This window comes from Globicephala melas, chromosome 12 (genome assembly GCF_963455315.2).
Source record: "Globicephala melas chromosome 12, mGloMel1.2, whole genome shotgun sequence".
Lineage (NCBI taxonomy): Eukaryota > Metazoa > Chordata > Mammalia > Artiodactyla > Delphinidae > Globicephala > Globicephala melas.
In genome coordinates, this window is record NC_083325.1 from 82,877,750 (window position 1) to 82,895,616 (window position 17,867).

Below are 17,867 nucleotides of genomic sequence, written 5' to 3' on the forward strand. Positions count from 1 at the left end.
AGAGTTTCATGGCAAGTCCCCACCCCATCCTGGCCCTCTGTCCCCGACAAAGGTGACCACACAGCTGGCTGTAATCCAGAAGCAGGTTTAAGGGGGCTCCTTGCTCAATCTATGATCTGATCTGAGCCAAGCTGACTGCCCTCATTTCAACAGATGTCTTTAATCTGAGCAGTAAATTCCCAGGCTGCCCAGCACGCAAACAGCCATTCCCTGCGGGGCAGAGACAGAAAGACGGAGCAGGTCCGACGTTCCAGGAAGATGCAGAAGCAGATACAAATGTCCACGTCCTTTGTAAGGCTCAGTCAGTACACACCCCGGACCTCTTCTGTGGGCTAACATCTTGCAGGAGGAAAATGAAAACCGCAGGTTGACTCCAGACCAGAGAAGGGAAAAAGGCAGAAGACTGGGAACTCCAATTCCACAAAGGAAACCAGAAAGACCCTGCTGTTTTAGGCAATCATGTGTCAGGGGCAGCAGGATGTGAATAAGAAGACTGGTGATGAGGATAAGGATGGTGATAACAATGGTGACGGTGACGGTCCCTACATTCATACAGCACTTTAGAGTTTACAGGAGGTCTAATGGCTATTTGTACAACAGTCCTGGGAGCTTCTATAACTCCCATTTCACAGATGAGGAAACAGATGCTCCAGGGCAGTGCTTTGCAGACCCAAGGGACTTGCGCGGAGAAGGTGAAGGTGGGAGGTGTTTGAGCCTCGGGGAGGAAAGGAGGATCGGGACAAAGTGATAGAGGTGACTTTTTTCCTTTAAAAAGAATGGTCTTGGGGTGGGGGAATGAACTGGGAGACTGGGATTGACATATATATACTACCATGTATAAAACAGATAACGAATGAGAACTTACTCAGTGCTCTGTGGTGACCTAAATGGGAAGGAAATCCAAAAAGGAGGGGATATATGTATACATGTAGCTGATTCACTTTGCTTTACAACAGGAACCAACACAACACTGTAAAGCAGCTATACTCCAAGAAAAATTATTTCAAAAAAAAAAAAAAAAAAAAAAAGAATGGTCTGTTCCCTATCCATTAGACGGTAAGGAAGTCAGGACAGCATCAGGAAGAGACATCTCCAGTGTGCAGTTACCTCCAAACTGGAACCCAACCAGGCAGGATGTCCCTAAGCCCAGGCCACTTGGGGTCTGAAGGTCGTTTTCTTGTTCAGAGCGCAGCATCCTCTGCAGCTGCGAGACCAAGCTCTCCGGTCAAATCACAGAGCACACAGAGGCCGGGGTCTGCCACTTTCTCAACGTCGCTGAAAGCCAACACAGCCACCAGCTCTGTTCCACGCCCACGTACAGCCTCTGCAGGCTGTGACGAGCCCACTCGAGGTCCCCACCAATTAAGGAGTTTGTGCAAAACGGGCCGTCCGACGGAGGGGCCGAAGGAGGCCTTTGCTCATGACCACCAACCCGCAGAAGGGAAGGAAAAGAGTGGATGTGCCTTTGCTGATGAAGTGACTGCAAAGAAGCAGAGGGCGGGAGAGCGAGGCAGGGATGCCCACCGCAGGCCTCCAGCTGCTAATGTTGTGGGCGGGGGAGGCGGTCTGTTTCCACAGGGTTGGAGGATGCTGAAGCCGAACTGGATGAAGGGAGATAGGAAGCTGCCAGGCGCTCAACAAGACGCAGGAAGCACAGAGAGCTTTCTACACAGCTAACCGTCAAGGGATTGCCTTTAGAAACTATTAGATGGAGAGGAACCCAAGCATAGGCACGAGTAGGATTTTTTCCGTGTATAAAATCATAAGCAGACTGATAAAGCAAGGTTCTACACTCTGGAAAATGCCTGTGAATAAGAACAGCTCAAACGAATCAGTTGCTGTGTCATCCCTCCAACAAGGCCCGGGGGCCGTCACCCCACGGGACAGTGAGAGGGGTTCAAGGCCCCGTTGTGTGGCAGTGGCCAGCAGCGTAAGCCAGGGGAGGTCAGCCCAGGGTCCCTCCTTGGCTTCCCGCCGTCTTGGGTCACAGTCATAATATGAGCTCCCCAAGGGCAGGTCCCCCAACAACTTGTTCTTCGTTGTATCCCCAGGCCCAGAGCTGGACTTGGCATACAATATAGAATTATTGAACTAATTTGTTGAACTGTACAGGGTAATCATCGTTCACACTAAAGAGAGCATTCCTGGCTTTATTCAAAGATTTTGTTCCAGTTGTTGTCTTGGGGTAGGCGTTCCTTCGATTCATTTTAAGCATTTTGGCAGGAAAGGTAGGGTTATGCATGTTAAAAATTAAGCAAACAGAACGGAAGGCAAAATTCTGTCAGAAATCCCTGTGTAAGTCAATAAAACAGAGGACCTTTGTTTAGAAAAATTTAATTCACATACACAGTTTCAGAAATATCACAGTAAGTGAGGTTTATTCCTTCTCCAGGACAACTGGGATACCCAGGAAACCAGTGGGACACACCCGGTCTCCATGGTAACCTACCTGTTTCCAGTGACAGGAGAGCTTCCTTCCCACCTCCATGTGGAATCCCGCAATAAGCTAAGGACCCAGCTTTCAAAAATAACAATTTCTGAACACAGGGGCCATACTAATTTTTTAAAAATATGGTTTCCTCATAGTGAAGATCCTGAAATAATTAACCAGATGTGTATGTAATTTTGCTGACAATTATATTTTCTTTCACAAGATCATAAATACAGACACTAGACTATAGAGATATGATTTTTTTAAATTTCTAATTCAAGAAACTATGAGCAGGCACTGAGCTAGTAGCAAAGGCAACCTCTGATTTATCACATTTTATAGCAATATTATTTGCCTGGAGAGACAGCCCAGCCCCCAAGCATCCCTCTCCTTCATTCACTCTGAAATTAATCTTTCCTATTAGCCAATTTCTCTTATGGCTGGCTTTGCCTTCATAACTTTCCACTGCTGACTCAATATCCTGGACTCAGACAGATTAAACCTCTGCAAAACGACAGGAATAACAGCCTAAGAAGCCTTTGGAGGGATGCCACCGAAAGTCAGGCAGGGCCCTGACAAGGGCTGAGATGGCCCTGCCCACCAGCCGGTAAATAAAGACGGTCAACCCGACGTAAGCCCAAGATCAACGCAAGGTCAACCCAAGTCAACCCAACATCAACCCAAGTTCAAGGCAGGAGCAGCACAGGCAGGGGGGAAGGATGACCCTCAGAAGCCCTTCAATTTGCAGGAGCTGAAGACCAGCAGTTCCACTCTGGGGGAGTCAGGAAGGAAGGGCTGGGATGGGATGGGAAACCCAAAAAGTTATTTTCGAAAAGGGAGCTAAAAAACATCATCCTGAGAGACAAACAGTAAGGAGATTATTCCTGGAAGAGGGCCACTGCGCGATCACTCAGTGAGGAGAATACAGAAGGAAAAGCTGGGGTAGGTGGTCCGAGGACATCAAACCACCTCATTAAAAGACCCAATGTCAACACAGCAGGAGCCGTGAAGCCTCCTTACAGGGCAAGAAACAAAGTGAACGCCCAGATTGAAGCAAACAAAACGGAACAAGCACATCCTAGATCATAAACAAACTCTACCCCTGCCATGTTGAAATGGCGAATTTCTTGGAAGACTTGGAACATTTTTTTTATAACCAAGTTAATAGAGTTACTCAGTATTGAATTTAGATGATATTAACAAATTCTAACAATGTAGCATGATAAATTTCCATTAATTCAAATCATCACAAGTATGGAATTTATGGGTTCCAGCCAGTCTGACTATAAAAAGAAAGTTTGCTAAGCAAATTAAGAGGATAAACAAGGTTATCAGAGGAATGCGTTCTTCGGGTTCCTTTCTAAAACCTTCTTTTTTTCCTAATTGCAAAACTAACACATTCCCGTGGGTGAAAATTTAGAATGTAGAGCAAAATGAAAAAGCAGAAAAGAGAAACCACTCATGATCCCATCAGACTCAACTGCTAACAGTTCGGTATATGTCCTTCCCATCTATTTTCTCTGAGCTTTTTTTCCCTCCCTATCTAGTTCTACATCTTGCTTTTCAGCCCCATATTTAAGAGACACGTTTAAATTGCTTATTTTCAACCCCTTTAGCAAATACTTACTAGCTTACTACCAGAAATATGTTCATTTCAAAGAATTCTTAGTAACTCATTAAAAAGACCAATTTGAGGTGAAAGCTGGTCAGGAGTTTGCATCAATACATATACTTTTGTCTGAAAATAATACAATTATTTATCTTCTACAATACTCCCTAATTCTGACTTTTCTCTGGTTCACAATTAGTCAAAACAAGAAGTTCAGTCCACCAGTTTCTTAGATCGTGAGCAGCATGGCCTCCCAGAAAAAACAGAAGTGCCCCATTACACCGAGGAGGGCGACATCTACATCCTCTACACTGGCTTTTCTTGCCATATTGTCCTCTTAAAGGAATTGTAAACATGGGACTTCCCTGGTGGCACAGTGGCTAAGACTCCGTGATTCCAAAACAGGGGGCCCGGGTTCGATCCCTGGTCAGGGAACTAGATCCCACACGCATGCCGCAACTAAGCGTTCACATGCCGCAACTAAGTGTTCACATGCCGCAACTAAGGAGCTGGCGAGCCGCAACTAAGGAGCCCACGTGCTGTAACTAATGAGCCGGCGAGCCGCAACTAAGGATCTCGCCTGCCGCAACTAAGACCCAGTGCAACCAAATAAATAAATAAATAAACAATTTTTTTAAAAAAAAGGAATCGTAAACAGCTTCTAAGTAAGGCTCTCGGATCTAGAGCATAAGACCTCAGCTCAACTGCCAACCTGTTTCCGTGCTCCCACAGCAAATACCCCAATGAAATCACACTCTTTCTTGGTACCAGGAGTCCCTGTCTTCTTAATCTCAGCTCCCTTAAGACATAGCACCGTCCCTGGCACAGGAAGTTATAAGAAGGCACTGAATGGACGGATGGGTGGATGAAACACACAAAGGTCGTCTCCCTAAGTTCAGTACCCTCTGCCCTACCCCTTCCTTCTAGTCTGTGTTCCACAGATCTGTTCCTCAATATTGTCACTCTCTTCTGAATTGTGATGCCAGCTCTTCAGATGGCGGTTGCATCTGTGTTTCATAAGAGGTTCATTTTTTTGTTGCAGTCAGTTTAGCTATGAAAATTCTCTCCATGCTTTATGTTGGATGTGCCCTACAACTCAAATTTACTTTTTTTTTGGCCACTCCGCGCGGCATGTGGGATCTTAGTTCCCCAAGCAGGGATCAAACCTGCACCCCCTGCAGTGGAGGCGAAGAGTCTTAACAACTGGACCGCCAGGGAAGCCCCTCAAGTTTACAATTTTAAGCATTTTTCCTGGCTTGTAGAGCTGACAGAGAATTTACAGGTTATCGAGCCCCGAGCTGCATTTGACAAATGAGGAAACTGAGATCTGGGGAGGAAAAGCCGCCCATGCCAAGTGAAACCAGACATTCATAACAGGAGGGCAGTCACTCCACCAGCCCATAAGGTCGTGATGCTTTCCAGGCCACTGTCCTGCAGTTTTCATGAGCGCATAAAACACTCACCACCAGCGACAGCACAGGAAACAGCATTAGTGCACTGAACCGCACAGTCGCACATTCAGGCCTGCAAAGCAAGCCCCTTAGCTGAGGTGCTAAGTTTTAAATAATTCAATTCACTCACCATCCTACAGCTGAGAGAAGAGGATGGTGGTTTGGCCACACATCTGGACATCCACTGAGTCCCAGGCTCAGTGCCAGGAATGCGGGGCCATGGAGGAGAAATCCACAGGGGCCCCGTATGCAAAGAGGCCCACTGCCCTGGGAGAGGCAGAGAAGCTCAGTCCCCAACCTGCTAGGTCAGGCCCTAGAGAGGCGCATCAGCAAAGGGCCTGGAGAATACGGCCAGGAGCCCAATCTGTCCTCCCTGGGGGGACAAAGGTGACAGTGGCTCCCCCCTGGGCCTGAAAGAATGGGTGGTGAATTAGCCAGCGTTCTCCAGATAAACAGACATATGCAAATACAGGATATGCATATATCTTATATCTTGTGTGTGTGTACACACACACACACACATATATATACATACACACACACACACATACAGTAGTCCCCCCTTATCTGAGGCGGATATGTTCCAAGACCCCCAGTGGATGCCTAAAACCAGACAGTACTGAACCCTATACTGCTATTTTTTTTCCTGTACATACATACCTATGATAAAGTTTAAACTATAAATTAGGCACAGTAAGAGATTAACAACAATGATAATAAAATAGAACAATTATAACAATCTACTATAATAAAAGTTATGCGAATATGGTCTCTCTCTCAAAATAGCAGACTGTACCATTCTCCTCCTTCTTGTGATGACATGAGATGATAAAATGCCTACATGATGAGATAAAGTGAGGTGAATGACGTGCGCATTGCGATGTTATGTTAGGCCTCTACTGACCTTCTGATGATACGTCAGAAGGAGGATCATCTGCTTTGGGGATCCTGGATCACTTGAGCCATCAAGATGTTGACGGTTGGATGTCAGGAGCAGATGATGTTGATGGTTGGATGTCAGGAGCAGATGATGTTGCTGGTTGGATGTCAGGAGCAGATGATGTTCATGGTTGGATGTCAGGAGCAGATGATGTTCATGGTTGGATGTCAGGAGCAGATGATGTTGACGGTTGGGGATCCCAGAGGGATGAGGTGGGACAGTGTGATATTTCGTTATGCTACTCAGAACATCACAAGATTTTATTTTATTTTATTTTTTTTCTTTTTTTAACATCTTTATTGGAGTATAATTGCTTTACAATGGTGTGTCAGTTGCTGCTGTATAACAAAGCGAATCAGCTATACATATACATATGTCCCCATATCCCCGCCATCTTGCATCTCCCTCCCACCCTCCCTATCCCACCCCTCTAGGTGGTCACAGAGCACCGAGCTGATCTCCCTGTGCTATCGGCTGCTTCCTACTAGCTATCTATTTTACATTTGGTAGTGTATATAGGTCCATGCTACTCTCTCACTTCATCCCAGCTTACCCTTCCCCCTCCCCGTGTCCTCAAGTCCATTCTCTACATCTGCGCCTTTATTCCTGTCCTGCCCTAGGTTCTTCAGAATCTTTTTTTTTTTTTAAGATTCCATATATATGGGTTAGCGTATGGTATTTGTTTTTCTCTTTCTGACTTAGTTCACTCTGCATGACAGACTCTAGGTCCATCCACCTCACTACAAATAACTCAATTTCGTTTCTTTTTATGGCTGAGTAATACCCCATTGTATATATGTGCCACATCTTCTTTATCCATTCATCTGTTGATGGACACTTGGGTTGCTTCCATGTCCTGGCTATTTTAAATAGTGCTGCAATGAACATTGTGCTACCTGACTCTTTTTGAATTATGGTTTTCTCAGGGTATATGCCCAGTAGTGGGATTGCTGGGTCGTATGGTAGTTCTATTTTCAGTTTTTTGAGGAAACTCCATACTGTTCTCCCATCACAAAATTTTAAACTTAGGAATTATTTCTAGAATTTTCCATTTAACACTTTTGGACCACAGTTGAGCACAGGTCATTGAAACCTTGGAAAGTGAAACCACCGATAAGGGGGAACTACTGTATATGCATATACAGATAGACTTATTACAGAAATTGGCTCGATTTGAGGCCAAGAAGTCCTACAATCTGCCAAGTACAAGCTGAAGAACCAAGAAAGCCAGCGGTGTAAGTCCCAGTTCACACCCAAAGGCCCAAGAACCAGGAACACTGAAGTCCAAGGACAGGAGAAGATGCCTGTCCGAGCTCAAGAGAAAGAGCCAATTTCTCCTTCCTCTGCCTTTCTGTTCTACTCAGGCCCTCAGTGGATTAGATGACACCCATCCACAATGGCGAGGGCAATCTTCTTTACTCTGTCTACTAAACCAAATGCTAATTTCTTTCAGAGACACCCTCACAGACATACCTATACATCCCATACTTAATGGTTTACCAGCTACCTGGTCATCCCTTAGCCCTGTCACATAAAATTAAAAAATAAAATTTAATCTGACACATAAAATTAATCATCGCAGGTGAGATTTTTCCAAGAATCTTACAGATTAGTTATTCTCATGAGGCCACTTGCAGAGTGACATTCCATCATCCACCCATTCAGGTCCTCTGTGCCTACCACTATCCTGTTGTAACCCCCCCCCATTACTCCCCTAACACTAGGGGGCATCCCCCCAAGGAACAGCTAATTCAGCAGAAATGGGCTATGTGATGCAGTAGCCAAAGTTTGGGAAGCAATGCTGAGGCTGAATGATGATGACGTGGTCGTGATGATGGTTATAGTGATGCTACTGATGGCGATGGTGATGATAGTGGCGATGGTGGTACCAGTGATGGGCGATGATGTGGCTGTACTGGAAAGACAGCAACTGGCCCAGGACAACACCCAGGGGGAAGGAGTTACAGTGCAAGGAACACGGTGAGACCTTTACACTGCTTGAGGGTCCCTGGTCCTGAGGACCTAGAGTCCCTTACCTGAGCTACACCTCCCCTGCCCCCCCCCCACCAACAATGTTGAAACTAATTCCCAAATGCACAAGCTCTCACTTTACGGCTAGCTCTGGGAACAATGAGGCAGGCCATGTTGTCTTTAGGTGAAAGCACATCACCAGGAACGTAGGCTAATAAGGCAGTAATCCTTTATCCTGTCTTTAGAGAGAAAGGAGAGAGAAAAAGCCATCCCCAGAGAACAAGAATGCCAAAGTTCTGGCATGAAGGAAAGCCGGGGCTTAGCGTCTGTCCGAGGCCTGCTTCTGCCTTTACTCACCAGGAAGGAGAAACACACCCAAACGAGCCGCAGCAGCCGGCACGGCCGGGCTCCCACCCCTGGAAGCTGAGCCAGGCCGTCCAGGCTGCGTCACAAAGCGTGGCACTGGCACCGCACGACTGAGGGATTTTTAATAAAGCCTCATCCCTGCCGCCGCCGCCCCACGCTCCGGGGAGGGCTGAGAGCGAGAGAGGGGGCGAGCCCGCCACCAATCCTGCCCCTCAGGGGACCCCCACCGGCTCCACTCAGCCACGCCCGTAAATACAGAAAACGGCACAACATTGGAAACGACTGTCTTTAAACCCAGGTGATTGATTTGGAGAGGTTCTCACTTCCCTCCAAAAGTGGATTACAGCGCAGCGGAGAGAGAGGATGGGAGTGACAGCGAAGGGTGGGGAGCTGTCGTCAATTCTGTTTTCTGGAAACGTCTGTTAAATGCACAGGAAGGAAGCAGAGACCTGAGCATTTTGCTGCTGGAGGGAAAACATCGCTGTGATCCACACATACGGCTGCTCAGAACCATAACTCTGCCGGTGTTGCCAGGAGTCCCCCTTCAGCCCACTGGCACCCACGCACCCAAACTAATAAACGCTTTCCAAGTGCCCAAGGCGGGAGGGGATTAGCGGGTCTGGGCCTCCTAATGTCTGAGAAATAACCCACAGGTCTCTCTCTATGTGCCGCCCCCCGCCCCAAGTTCAGGGTCACTGTGGCTGCATCAGGGACCCTGTGCGACGCTTTGCAGGAGATGCGAGCTGGGGCAATCCAACACGGCAGCTCCCCGAACTCCAAATCACGACCCTCCCGGCTCCCTTCCAGGACCCTTGGCACACACACATTCACAGGCTCTCATGTCATGTGTCTTGCTGCTACAGTCTGGGTCAAAATATGCCTAATAATCCTGAATTTGAAAAGAAACATTGATTGCTGGGGAAGCCCTGCAGCGTTCTCCATTTCCGCAGACACATGACCAGCCAGACTCAACCGGGTCCTCTACATCCAGGTTTCATGAGATTGTCCGGTGGGGGCCCGGCACCCCTTTGCTCACATGAGCAAACTCAGAAAGGGTCACTCAGCCAATAAACAACAGAGCGGAGACTGACTGGAACCCCCGGTCTGCCTGACCCCATCCCTGGTCTTTCCCCTGGGATATTCTGAAAAATAGGGTCTAACAACCCCAATCCTTCAGGAAGAAACAAGACACTCTCAGTGTCCACGGTGAAAGTTCTCTGCATCCGTGAGTGGTAGAGACCATCTGTGACCTGGTGGTCTACACACCAGACCCAGACCGATCTATATGCGCTGGGTGTACAATTTCTGTGTCTCAGGATGCACATTTGTAAAATGGGATCTCCTCCCCTGCTACTTTCCTCAAAGAACAAAACTGACACGAGAGGGGACTTCCCTGGTGGCGCAGGGGTTAGGAATCCGTCTGCCAGGGCAGGGGACACGGGTTCGAGCCCTGGTCTGGGAAGATCCCACATGCCGCGGAGCAACTAAGCCTGTGCGCCACAACTCCTGAGCCTGCGCTCTAGAGCCCACGAGCCACAACTACTGAGCCCGTGCGCCACAACTACTGAGCCTGCGTGGCCTAGTGCCCGTGCTCCGAAACAAGAGAAGCCACTGCTATGACAAGCCCGCACACCGCGACGAAGAGCAGCCCCCGCTCGCCACAACTAGAGAAAACCTGCGCGCAGCAACAAAGACCCAACACAGCCAAAGATAAATAAAATTAATTAATTTTTTAAAAATGACACAGGAAGAGACTTCTGAACGCACAAGGTATGGAGGCGCATGCGCCCCCTCCCTCCCCCAGGGCCTTCCTCCACATCTATTGACCAAGAAACTTCGCTGCACGTCCACACACTTAAACTGAGTCACTCCTACCCGGCCAAGTACTGGGGCAAAGGAAGCTGCGCCCTGTACCACTCATGCCCTTGAAGGAATTTACATTGTCTGGGAGGTGATGGCAGGAAAAGCCACAGAAGGGCATCTCCTTACTGCCTAATAGGCCTGGAAGGGAAGGTTTAATTCTTGCTGCTTCTTATCTACCAATGGCTTTGGGCTACTTATTTTGCCCTGGGCATCCTCCACGTTTTCATTTTAAAAAATGGGTTTCATCCCATTTGCCTCACATGTTCCTGCTGAAACAAGATAATGTAGCAGGGCCTCACAACACAAGGACACACTCTGTGCTTTAAATGCCAACACTTTGCTGGATACTCAGGAGTTCACAAAAGAAACGTGAGGGAGGCCACTGCAGTTAGTCCAGCCAACATGCTCTGGGCATCCCAGGTGCCCGGCGCTGTGCTAGGTGACAGATGAGGGGCCAGTAAGACCTGAGCCTCCTTCAGAGAGCTCCCCGACGCACAGGGAGACAGCACTGGCTACTTCAGCAGCCTGAGGGAGAAGCCAATTCTAACTGGAAGACTCCAGGAAGGCCTCCCAGAGGGGACCCTTGAGCCAAATCTATAAAAGGAACCATAGGAAGAAAAGGCAAATCTAGAGACAGAAAGCCGGAGGGTAGTTGCCCGGGGCCAGGAGTGGGAACAGGGAGTGACAGCTAATGGGCACGAGGGAGCCTTCCGGCGCGGCGCGAGGGAAACGCTCTAAAACTGGATTGTGGTGACAGTTGCACAACTCTGTAAGTTTACTGAAAAGTATCGAATAATACTTTTTTTTTTTGGCCACGCCATGCAGCATGCGGGATCTTAGTTCCCCATCAGAGATAGAACCTTCACCCGCGGCAGTGAAAGCTCAGAGTCCTAACCACTGGACTACCAGGGAATTCCCATCTAACGATACACTTTTTTTTTTTTTGGCTGCGGCGGGTCTTCATTGCTGCGCGCGGGCTTTCTCTAGTTGCGGCGAGCGGGGGCTACTCTTCGTTGCGGTGCACGGGCTTCTCATTGCAGTGGCTTCTCTTGTTGCGGAGCACGGGCTCTAGGCACACAGGCTTCAGTAGTTGTGGCACACTGGCTCAGTAGTCGTGGCTCGTGGGCTCTAGAGCGCAGGCTCAGGAGTTGTGGCGCACGGGCTTAGTTGTTCCGCGGCATGTGGGATCTTCCCGGACCAGGGCTCGAAGCCGTGTCCCCTGCATTGGCAGGCGGATTCTCAACCACTGCGCCATCAGGGAAGTCCTACTAATACACTTTAAATGGGTACACTCTGTGGTATATAAATTATACCTCAACAAAGCTGTTAATTGAAAAAAAATTTTTAAAGATCGAGTAGGAGTTTAGTGGATCAAGTGTGGCTGCGAGAGAAGAAAGACGCTGTGCCCACCTGCCTGGCCTCACCCTCACTGTACCACCTCCCTCCAGACACCTCCTCCCGAGGCTTTTCCCCAGGCCCGGGCCCGGGGCGGGAGCTGCCCTCCCAGCACCTGTCAATTCCACCAATTCACTAGATGTTCTCCCCAAGACCAAGCTCTCAGGGGCAGGGATGAAGCCCGTGGGCAGCTTTCGGAGCCCAGCTTGAAGCAAGACCACAGTAGGTGTTCAGAAGAAGTTAGTGAGGAAGAGACTGAACTGGGGGGTTGGGGGGGGTGGAAAGGGACAGGATGAAATGGAAGCCGAGCTCCAGGCTAAGGGATGAGGCTTTGCTGGGCGTTGGGCAGAAGAGGCATGGGTATGGGGAGGAGGGCGGGGCAGCAGAGGTCTGACCCGCTAGATGGGTGGGGAAATGGGGGAAGGGCAGGCGCGGTGGGCTCTGGGCTCTGCTGTGACATGTAGTAGCACGGAGCACACACACAGCACGGGGTCAGGGCGGTGGGAGAGCTCCCTGTCAGTGCACAGACGTGACGGCAGGTGCCTGACCAAGGGGACACCTCCCTTGCTGAAGAGGACACACAGCAAGGGAAGACTTCGGTTGGGCAACAGCGTACTCAGGCAATCAGGGAAGACTTTCAAGAGGGGAACTGCATACCTCCAAAAGCTTTTTTCCTGTGTCCAGGACCATGGCTGCTTTATCCAAAGAGTCAGAATTTAACAATCCTGAGTATTTCTTAACCAAGGGTCAGAAACCCATCACTAGCTCCTCAAAGAAGACTTCTCGCCTAATGAGGCCGGTGAGGCTGATGCCAGCACCCCTACTGCAGTCTTCCGGCTTCCTGCCAGCCTGTGTTGTACTAAGACTCTAAAGAGAAACCAATATCCAGAAAACACAGCTACTGGATTAGCGAGCAGGGGTCTAGGGGTAGAGGGTACACTAGGCTTATAAAGGAAAAGGAAAAGGTCAAAGAAGCCATTTTGCTGCCCTGGTGCAGGCAGGGGAGGGAGCCTGAGGCCTCTCACAACGTGTCTTTAATTAGTCACGTGTCATGAACGCAAAGATATGAAGCACTGCCTCTGAAATTCAATTCGACTTGAAACGACATGGCCGAGGCAAGGCTCTCTTAAAGAATTCACTGAGCTTTTCAGATGATTTTTTTCTTTTTAATTCTTTAGACTTGCCCCTTGCTCAGTGCCTAAGACATGTTCCACCCGTCAAACTGTATTGATTACCTGAAGTTACATTAAACCCACACCAGTAGATTCCAATGAATTTTTTTTTTTCTTTTTGGTGGGAAGTGATTTGAAAGAGTTTTTTCCATGGGGCAAGTGGCACCGAGAGGCCCTAAGCTCGCTCTGCTATCTCCATATACAATTACCCTCTGTCATCCCCCGATTAGAAACTCAACCCAAAGGGAAGAGGACAGGAGCCACATGAGGTGCACAGATGCGCAGACTTGCGTGTGGGCGTGAAAACACGAAAGGAACCCAGCGAGACTGTGGGATAATGGTGCGTCCTAAAGGAGAGCATGATTGAGTCTCCAAGTGCCCTCCTTCCCCAGCACAATGACATCAAGGGCTGACAAACTAGCAAAACACACAGAATCCGCCATCAAGTCTGGGTTGGCAGCTCGTAAATTGGAAGCATTATCCTGCAACAAACGAGCACGGTTTAGGGCCTGGTGGAATGCTAAATTCTAATACCAACCCAATCCCCAACCTAGATAGAATGTTGGCCGCCAAGAAGCTTGCTGTCTGATGCCAAATAAAGTCTGGGGCTCCTTACTATTACCCTGGATTATCAGACCTTGGCACTCTACCACTTCCAAGTGGCAATGCGAGGTCTTAGAGTAAGTCTCGGGAGGCCTGTGGGAATAAGGGGAATGCAGACTGCCCTGAGGGACGAACACTCACTACGGTATTTTTTTGTTTTTAAAGACTTTTTTGATGTGGACCATTTTTAAAGCCTTCATTGAATTTGTTGCAATACTGCTTCTGTTTTATGTTTTGGTTTTCTGGCCACGAGAAAACCGTGGGATCTTAGCTCCCCGACCAGGGATCAAACCCGCACCCCCTGCGTTGAAAGGCGAGGCCTTAACCACTGGACCACCGGGGAAGTCCCTCACCATGCTGTTTTATGTGAATGGTGACCTTGGAACTGTGCACACAGAGCCCTGAAAAGAGGGGGGTGCCAGCCCCAGATGATAGCACTACCTCTTTACCAGATGCAACTGCACAGCAGCTCCAAGTAGAAATGGGGCTTGGTGAGTGCAAGGCCCAGGCTGGGGAGTGTGGGCCGACGGGGGCCCACTCCTTGCCCTTCTGTCGCTTGTATTTCTAATTCTGCACAGCCCTGAGGTCAGAAAGGGACATTAGGACAAATTCTGAAGGAATTCGTCCAAGCTTTTTATTTCTCTAGAGTCTCTCTCTAGAAGGGCTTATTGGAAATGAATGGGTCATTGGCTAGAGTTGGGGCAAATCTTTGTTCTTCTGGGGTTTTGACTTATTCTTGTTTCTCCACAAGAAGATGACCTTCCGGACATCTGATTCCCAAAGCCAGGTCTCCCAAATTATTATCACACGTTGACATCTATTTTCCAACTTACAAAAATCGGAATGCAAATGGAGCAGGCAAGGCCAGAACAAGGCACCACGACCCCCGGCAAGCAGGAGGCAGAGCCCCTGGCCCTTCCCTCTGGCACATTATCCAATAGAACCTCAAGAGCTCGGTAATTACAGGCCTTTCAAAAGTGAAACAGAAATAGATCTAGGGCCAAAACACTGGTTTCCTTAAGGCAAATGCTGGTTTTAACTAAGGGGGAAAAAATCCCAGCTTTTGGTCTGTCTTCTGAGCAGAGAAAGTCAGACTGATTTTTTTTAATATTATTATTGAATTGGATTATGGGGAAGAGAATAGGATTCAGATCAAGAGCCTTGTCTCCTCTAGGATATAAAATCATTTTATGAAACACGAAAAGCAGGTTCCATTCTAAGTATGCTCCTGACACCAAATCAGGATAACAAATTAGCTTATTCGTTCCCCTGACATGCAATCACTGTTGAGATCTCAGGGCTTCGGTCCGGGTGGAAGACAAACCAGAGGTTTCTGCTACTGTGTCATAAAAGCCTGAACAAGCTTCCTTGAGAACACCAACCGGGAGCATCTGATACTTGGAAAGGCACCCAGACCCAGATGCAGGCCCTGCCCACTCCCTGCCAGCGCTTCATTTTAACAGCCTCATGTACCATGAGGTCAGCTGCTCCCCTGGCGAAGGGTTTTTTTTTTTTCCCTACCGGGAAGGGTCCTGAGAGGAAGAAACCAGAGATGGAGGGAAGGAAACAGTGGCTGTGGCAGAAAGCGGCAGAGCAGCCCTGGCCAGCTCACCCTGCTGGGCCTGAGCAAGCGCTGTGGCGATGCTGGCAGGACTCCGCCAGAGAGAGAATCATGGTTAGAGCTGTGTGCACATTCACTGCAGTTCAATGAGTAGTAGGTTTGAAACTAAGCAATTTAAAAATTAAGGCGTGGGACTAGGATGCAGACCCTCAGACTCCTGCGTAAGGCTGATCAAAGGGAGAGGGGATTGCTGTTGACGGGGGCCGGTACCCAGAGGGTGTTCAATGCCAGGGCCTAAGGCAGGACTCATGCTCCGGCAATCATGCTCCTCTAGGGGGAATCGATGTTGGCGGGGAGGAAAAGGGGGCAGCCTTCGGCGTGACCGGGCCTGGCCAGGGTGCCCTGGGAGCCCGAGATCCGTCTCTGCGGGGAGCGCCACTTCACACCGGGGCTCTCAGATTGCAGATGTGCACGCCCCGGGGACTAGGCACTTGTTGAACAAAAGGGCTCCTGACTTCCTCAGCCTCTGCCTTCGGCCAGGAGAGGGACCCCCGCTCGGGCGCCTGAGCCTTCGCAGCTGGAGAAGGGCCGGCGCCCCGCGAGGCGCGCTACTGCACCTTCGAGGCGGCGCCGCCCGGGAGCTGCGGCGGGGAGGCGGCGCAGCAGGCAGCCTAAACTTTCTCGAATCTCGGAGCTTCATGGTTAAGTTAGGACGGCGAGTGAGGCACAAAACACGCGCGGGGTGGCGTGGGGGTGTAAGAGTCCCACCCACGATAAAGAAAACAAAAGGATTTTTTAAAAGAGAGACGCTAATGCAATTAACATTAACACCTACTATGTGCCAGGCACTGGGCCGAGAGCCATCTTTAGTGGTTCTCATTTTAATCGTCACGACAGACCCCGAGGGAGGAACTGTCCCCACTTGATAAGAAAACCGCGACCCGGGAAGGTGGCGTGTCGGGCCCAGGTCGCAGTGCGAGTCACGGCGATGCCAGGGCTCATAACTCCGCATCAGGGCTCTGTACGTCGCCCCTCCGCCTGGGGAAGAGGGAGCAGATGGCCGCCGCGAGGGTCCCCTCCCCTGGCCAGAGCACACAGGCGACTCACGTGGGCCGCGCGGACCTGTCCCCGGGCAGGGCTAACCAGGGCTGCCCCCTAAGCCCGGGCTAGCCCCCTCGGATCCCAGCTATCCTCCGGGGCTCTGTACTCCGTCCGCACTGGGCCGGCCGGCTGGGACCCCGGGCTCCGCGCTCGGGGTGGACCGCCCACGCCCACCCTGCCACACGCGCCTCACGCACAGCCGCTCACACACGACACGCTCCCCGCCCCGGTCCCCACCAGCAACTGCGCCCCGACACACAATTCCACAAACGCAGCCCCAAATGTGCACATCCAACTGCACACACGGATCCGCACGAGGACACGCCATTCCAGGGACACACCACCGTACTCAGTCACCCACAACTCCACTGCGCAAAGAAACACAATCACCCCTCAACACACACACGCACACACACACGCTGAGAGCCCGATCGCAGCGCACGCCGGTGCACACGCCCGTACTCCCCGCAGCCCCGCAGCCCGCCCCTTTCCTACCTGCTCCGTCGCAGGACGTGATCCGCCGGCTCCCCGAGCCCAAGTTCCGAGCCACCGGCGCTGGGGCGGGCGCGGGCTGCTACGAGGGGCGAGTGCGCCGAGGCCGGAAAGGGTGCCTAGGAACGCGGGCCTCCGTGCGCCCGCAGCCGCCGCGCCGGCCCTGCGCTCATCTCCTCGCAGAAAGACAAAAGGAAGCCGGCAGTGAGGGAGAGAGCGAAGTGGAGGTGCCCGCCAGTCCGCCGATCCGCCAGTCCGCCGTCTGCAGTCGCCGCGGCCCGCCTGCCAGACCGGGAAAGGAAGGGACGCGAAGGCGGGGCCCGGAGGCGGGGCGCCCGGCCGGGGTGGGAGCTCAAGTTTCCTGCGGACCCGCCCCCGCCTCGACCACGCCCCAATTTAGCCCCGCCCGTCAACCCACTCAGGTCACGCCCCCGTCCCTAACCACGCCCCCCTTATGGCCCTGCAGCGCCCGGCCTCCGCTCTTCCAACGCCGGCCCCTCGCTACTCTCTAACGCACGCTCTGCCCGGCTGAGGCCTTGACCCGGTCTTAGCCCCGCTTGGATCTCGGAGCAGGGGCGGAGCCAAGCACCGGCTCCGCCTCCCTAACCTTTGGCCTCTGGCCTGAGGGTGTGGGAGAGGCCTGGAGGCGGCACGCGGGAGGGGCCGACCCCGAGCCCTCTTCCGGAAGTGCGGCCCGGGTGGCCCAGAAGGGAAAAAGGCTTCAGTCGCCGCAGGCTCCCTTACTGGTCCCTCTGGTCCCTTTCACCACCTGTCCCGTGAGCAGATGCCGCAAGCATTCCCGCGCCTGGTTCAGGGAAGGAGACCGGGGCCGGGAGAACGGAGGCCTGGGTTCCAGTTCTGGTTGCCTTTGCTGACTCTAGGCCATTTTGACAAATCCCTTGGACTCCCCCG

The 17,867-nt window shown here is 50.9% G+C and overlaps 1 protein-coding gene across 1 annotated transcript in view; it reads right to left on the bottom strand.

Annotated features, from left to right (window-relative positions):
* The window catches only part of HPCAL1 (hippocalcin like 1), a 111,146-nt gene extending 93,854 nt beyond the window's left edge, over window positions 1-17,292 (bottom strand). The window contains exon 1 of the mRNA XM_030844534.3: window positions 16,959-17,292. The gene's annotated coding sequence lies outside the window, so the exon portion shown is untranslated. The remainder of the gene's footprint in view (window positions 1-16,958) is intronic.
* Window positions 17,293-17,867: the final 575 nt, after the last annotated feature.